Raw genomic sequence first — 6,625 nt, 5'->3', positions numbered from 1 at the left:
GTTCAACTGGTTTGTAGTTATTTAGAATCACATGCTGTGGGGTGAAACATTGTCCCCTTCCCTTTCCCCTGCTTCGCGCCCTCCAAGCCGGGAGTCTGTTCGCAGGCTAACAAGGTACTCGAGTACCATACCGTAAAAACGACATTTGGTAAATTCTCGCTTGTGCAACTTGAAGTTTGTTTGAATCTTTTCTTCTTTGGAAGCTTTGCTAACATAGTCTGTGTATAGAGATTACTCCCTGGAGAATCCGCGTTTACGATTTTTATTTACGAATCGAGCAATATAAGCCTTCAAGGATTTCATGGTAATTCAAACTCCCATTGGTGCTACAAGTACTTTTTTATTTATCTATTATGCCGAAAAAAAAATTAAAATTAGCCTAACCAACATTTCTCTACAAGTGGTTAAATGAGTGCGAAAAAATTTTGAACGTTCCCTCTTAATTTTTCTAACGCATTTTTGTCCATCGCCAATGTATCCCTCTCTGCAAGTACAGTGATAGGAGCATTCATCTTGATCTGGTTAGTTCAAGAGAAAGGAAGAAGTCATGATTTCATAAAGCAGAGAAATAGCCTTACACAGTACTAAATTGACAATCACTGCCATAAAACAAGAATTAATTGTCTCCCAGCAAAATAGACCGTGTTTACCAGCAATATTGGAAAATCAAACAACAAACATATGAAATACATATATATGAACTATGGTTATGAAACGTATATGTGCACGATCCTTCGCAGTAAAGCACTATTTAAGCAATAGCACAGTATCCATTGACGTCACAAGCATTGTTTCCACTGATGCATTCATCTTGATGAGGCTATTTCTCTGCTTTATTAACATTTATGAAATCATGACTTCTTCCTTTCTCGTGAACTAACCAGATCAAGATGAATGCATCAGTGGAAACAATGCTTGTGACGTCAATGGATACTGTACCAACACACCGTGGGCTCCTATCACTGTACTTGCAAAGAGGGATACACTGGCGATGGACACTCGTGTTTAGGTACATCGCCATTAATTTAGACGATATTCTTGCAAATATCTTGATAGCTTACGCGGTTTGCTAATGACTTATCATTGATTTGCTGACGGGAAATCAATGATAACTTGGACGCTACGCATGTTTTACATGCTTAGCATACAAGTTTAACACTTTCCAAGTTATTTTGTTGAGTCAGTTTGCTAGACATAACGTCTCGTAGTCACGTTCGACGCACTAAAAACTACTATAAAACGAATACAAGAATTGTAAAAACGTGTAAAATGGTATATAAAAAGTACTTGTAAAAATGTAGCGGAATTCCAAATCGATTTCGATCAATTACGATCCTCATCAGTAGTACTCCGCCATGTTTAAATGAGTATTTTAAACATGGCGGAGTACTACTGATGAGGATCGTAATTGATCGAAATCGATTTGGAATTCCGCTACATTTTTACAAGTACTTTTTATATACCATTTTACACGTTTTTACAATTCTTGTATTCGTTTTATAGTAGTTTTTAGTGCGTCGAACGTGACTACGAGACGTTATGTCTAGCAAACTGACTCAATTATCGAACACGTTCCTGGCCTCGGCCCACAAAATTTCATCACAAGTTATTTTGCTTCTAAGTTTATTTTAAAAAATGTGAAAGGCTGAAGGGAAAATTGATGAAATAAGAGTAAAGTATGCATGGGAGATGTGGAGGTGAACTACGACAAGATGATGATCAAAACATTTTACTTGCGTAATGGTGCCTCTCCAAGTCTTGCAACCTTCCGGAGGTCTTTGTGAGTTTAGTCATATTTAGAAAACCATCGGAATTTGTATGTGACTCTTGCACAGGACTTCCAACTTCCTGTATGTCTTTGTGAGTTTAGTGAAATCTAGCAAAACATCGGGATTTGTTTGTAACTCCTTGACAGGTCTTGCAACCTCCCGCGTGTCTTTGTGACTGTAGATAAATTTTTCAAAGCATGGCGATGTTTTTTTACTCCTGCCTAGGTCGGCATGCAAACCCAGATAGCAGATTTTCGACAAAAAAGTGTTAGAAAAAGTAAGAGGGAATGTTCAAAATTTTTTCGCACTCATTTAACCACTTGTAGAGAAATGTTGGTTAGGCTAATTTTAAAATTTTTTTGTCAATTAATAGATAAATATAAAAGTACTTGCAGCACCAATGGTTAACCGAAGATCGAAAGGACGTCTGACGGTTAAGCTTCCAGAAAACGTAAAGGGAAACTATACAAATACCTGTAAAATTAAAATTTAATGTATATTTCCCCTTGGTTGGCCTTGTAAACTTAGGAGTTTGAATTACCATGAAATCCTTGAGGGCTTATACTGCTCAATTCGTAAATAAAAATCGTAAACGCGGAGTAATCTCTATACACAAACCATGTTAGCAAAGCTTCCAAAGAAGAAAAGATTCAAACAAACTTCAAGTTGCACAAGCGAGAATTTACCAATGTCGTTTTTACGGTATGGTACTCGAGTACCTTGTGTGTCTGAACAGGTACATGTGGTGACCGCTGAATAAAAAGGTACAACTACGATCTAACATTACTAAGCATATTTCCTCACACTTTGATCGAAAATACAAACAACTTTTAGCGCGCTGAACGCTAAGAACGGCTGCATTGGGTTCTCCAACTCAACATACCAAGGGGCAAGAGTCATACAAATGACCCTTGACAGCTTTATAAATAAAGAAAGAATGAGGCGTATTTGAGCGCAGATTAAACTTCAGCTAGCTCAAATTGCCTGACTCGAGAAAATTATAATGGGAATTTTCTGGGAACATGTCCTTTGCATTCTACTGCTTCGTTCTCGCCGTTTTGGCTTCTCTGATACCTGCAGAAGGAAAAGTAAGATTTTCCTATAATTATGTCCTGGTTCAAGTCTGAGTACTATTTAAAAATTTATCATCATAGATTATTATTATCCTTATTAACATAACAAAGCCTTGAAATATTCACACAAACTTCCAGTGTTGCTAGGTATAACAAATTACTCCAATCATGACAAATAGTTTTCTCCTTTGGATGGTATGAAATAACCTTCAAATTTTACAAAGTTGAAATGGTAAATTGGCCACCGGTAAATTGGCCACTTGAGGTGGCCAATTCACCATTTCAACTTTGTTGATATATCCAAATTATTTCGTTACCCCCACCGACGCAGCCCCAAACAGTTTCTTTCGAAACTATCAGCCTTTATTCAAATTTTACAGTACGTTCAACATTTGCCGAATTCATTTTGCAACAAATTATTTGCGAGCAACAAGATGAAGAATATGGGGAACATGATTTTTGGAGTAGCCAAAAGAGAGTATGCTGTAGAATGATTAATCACGTCTCTACAACGCTGTCCATGCACGTTTTAAAACTCTCGATGCCACGTGATAGCGAAATTATCACTGGAGGTCCTTTGTATCGTCACTACAGGCGAACTAACGTTTCGTGAAAAATTTTTAATTTTCAAACCCTACCTGAAGAGAAAAAATATAGAGAAAAGGAAAAGCACCAGTGCTTTTAACTTTGGGCTTAAACGTGTTATTTGTATTAATACTTGGCTGTTGGTAAAATTTGAGGACTTTGTGGATTGAAACTTTGCCTCTGGAGAAAAGAAACTAAGCTTGGAACACAATTTCACTTCACATACATACATACATACATACATACATACATACATACATACATACATACATACATACATAAATACATACATACATACATAAATACATACATATATACATAAATCCATTCACTGTTACTTCCTAAAGAGCCGGGGCTTTTAAAGCTAAACAGGTGGTTTTCAAGAAATTTTTGTTGAAAAAAAATTTTATGCAATCCTGTTTGATTAAAACGGAGATTGTTCACCGTCGATTCGTTGAGTTCCTTGAGATGTTTTATTTTCAAAAATAATGCTGTCAGGGATATACGGGATATCCCAGGAACTATATAGAACCGAAAGGCCAATGAGGCTTTCAAACAAGTTTCTACTGTCTGAATAATTTCTGTGTTACTTCAGGATTTGTATGAAAGTTCTACATGTTTAGTTCATGGTTTGGTCGTCTTTATTTTGCGGTCAAGTTTGGGTAGATAAGGAGAGCTTAGAAATATTTGTTACAATGTTTTCAAGTAACTTATCGCCATACATTGCACCCCTACAGAGATAACTAAACCAGAATAGAAAAACACATATAGGACAACTTTCCCTAAAATTCAAATTGAAGGCCATCAATATGCATGAAGTATAATCAAATTTCACCAACCAACTACATCCCAGAGAAACTTATTCATTTGTGGCAACCACTGACAACCTTATAATTAAACAGAGAAGGTTATGTATTTGAACGCATATTAAACCTCAGCTCTCTCAATTTGTCTGATATTTCGCCGGCATAAGGTTGAATAACTCGCCGTAATTGTTCGCCGGAAGTACAGCGGGCATTTTCTAGGAAACATGCTCTTTGTATTCTACTGCTTCGTTCTCGCCGTTTTGGCTTCCTTAATACCAGAAGGACAAGGTAAGATTTTCCTACAGTTGGGTCCTAACTCATGTCTGAGTACTTTTTAAAAGTTTACTAAGTCATTATGTTACATTTTTATTATCCCTATTAGCATAACTAAGTCTTGAAATATTCACACAGGCTTCTTCAAGAAGTATTAAAGACATTAAAGTTATTTCAAGTAAATAGTTTTGGTCCTGGACAAGCACAATATATACAACCTACGCATTTCATAAGAAGTTCAGAATAAAATTTTAAGGGAATATGGTTTTTGGATCAGCCAAAAGGGAAAGTTTAACTCAGAATAATTAAACACGTCTCTGCAATGCTGTCCATAAAAGTTCTCGACTTTTCGATACCTCACGATGGATAAGTGACCACTGGCAGATCTTCGAATTTTAAAACAAATGGGAATACTTATTGAACTCAACTAAAATGGTTCGGCTGAATCAAATGAAAACTTGACACAGAAGCGAAACTTTCCAAGCCATGTAACATAGTCTTACAAATAACATGGAAAAATTGAAGAGAAAAGAAAAAGCAGCCGAGCTTTTAAACGGCCGTTAGGCTTAACATTTTATTTGTGGTAAAACTCGGCTATTTGACGAATCTTACCTTCTTAAATACATCCATTCGTTGTTACTTCCTTAAAAAGAACTTTTCAAGCTTAACATTTGGTTTCACGAAAAAAAAAATATTAAACAAACTCTTATGCAGTCCTGTTTTATCAAAACGGAGATTGTTGGCCGTCGATTCATGGAGTTCCTTAAGATTTTTTATTTTTAAAACAATGCAGTCAGGTTTAAAACTTCTTCAAGCGCGAGAACAACGATGGCAAACAGGACATTGCTTTGTACGATTTGACACGAATCTCAAGACAGACCGTTTTCAGACTGTGTGCCATCAAAGCAACTTTAACTCGGTAGCGCAGTCTTTTTTCCGTCAAATAAAGGTTTCACTGTGAACTGTGGACGGTTTTTGAAAACCTAGCGATGGTAAATATCTGAGTTATTTCATAAAACAATGACTGTTCGGCTGCATCAGTATTGCGAAATAAGATCAGAAATGTATGAACAGCGATGTCAGTCAATTTTCGTCACTGTTCTCAAAAACGATATAAACGTTATTTAACTTTGATGTAAATAAAGATGTTAAATAGCATTTTTTGAATACAGGAAAAGATTCTGTGTGATAGAAAACCATTGACCTGTTCACTACAGAGGATGGATTTTTGAATAGGATTCATCATTAATTGATGTAGACATCCTGTTTTGACTGACAGGAAAATTTAGCGGCCTCAGGCTAAATCGAATTCAACACCTAACTTTGAGTCCGCACTTTCACTTAGTGGGGTAAATTTGGCCGAAAAAGCAAACTAATTCTTACAGTATAACCTACCATCAACACAAATCTGGATAATATAGCTGTCCATCGAAAACGTAAACTTTCGAGAACACGCTTTTAAAGAGGATGATGTGAAAATGCCCTCTTCACCCCTATGGCATGTCCAGAATAATTAAAGAAAAAGAAGCTTCTCGAACACTCCTACTACAGCACAAGGTTTTCTATTTTCCTGCATAGTTTTTCAAGTTTTGCTATCAATTGCTATTTTGAAATCGGACTCTGAAAAGCTGTCGCATGTTTCCTTTTATCGTATTTCCACTTCACTCGACCAAAATGTGACATTTCAGGATTTGTTGTTCCTGTATACTCAATTACGCTGTTACTGGTTTCGTTATAAACCTTGAAATTAATTGTTTTCACTAACTCCTTTATTTCCTTTATCTTTTTCTCTTCTTCTTATTCTTTTTCCTCTAAACGAAACAACCTACTGCACCTTCTTATATAGTTCCCCACAATCTTTCTAGAAGATTCTACAGATTTACAACACGACTATTTTTAGTAATACAACATCATAGAATTTTCCAGAATTTACGGTAAACAATTCGAGTTTCGATAAATAGACGTCACTTACTCATGCCGGAACTACTAGAACTTTCCTAAAGGACTAAACAAGAATATTCTGGAAATCATAGGATAATCGATAAACGTGCCAAATAACATGTCTTCTGTCCAGTTACAATGTGCATGCTCGAGCATACATTTCAGCGTTTTGCCTCCT

General features: G+C 36.2%; 1 pseudogene; it reads left to right on the top strand.

Annotated features, from left to right (window-relative positions):
* Positions 1-4,457: 4,457 nt before the first annotated feature.
* LOC148721289 (uncharacterized) overlaps positions 4,458-6,625 on the top strand; it is a 14,052-nt pseudogene continuing 11,884 nt past the window's right edge.

This window comes from Stylophora pistillata, chromosome 10 (assembly GCF_964205215.1).
Source record: "Stylophora pistillata chromosome 10, jaStyPist1.2, whole genome shotgun sequence".
In the NCBI taxonomy this organism is placed as follows: domain Eukaryota; kingdom Metazoa; phylum Cnidaria; class Anthozoa; order Scleractinia; family Pocilloporidae; genus Stylophora; species Stylophora pistillata.
Note: the sequence above shows the minus strand (reverse complement) of the source record. Positions and strands in the feature narration are given on the sequence as shown.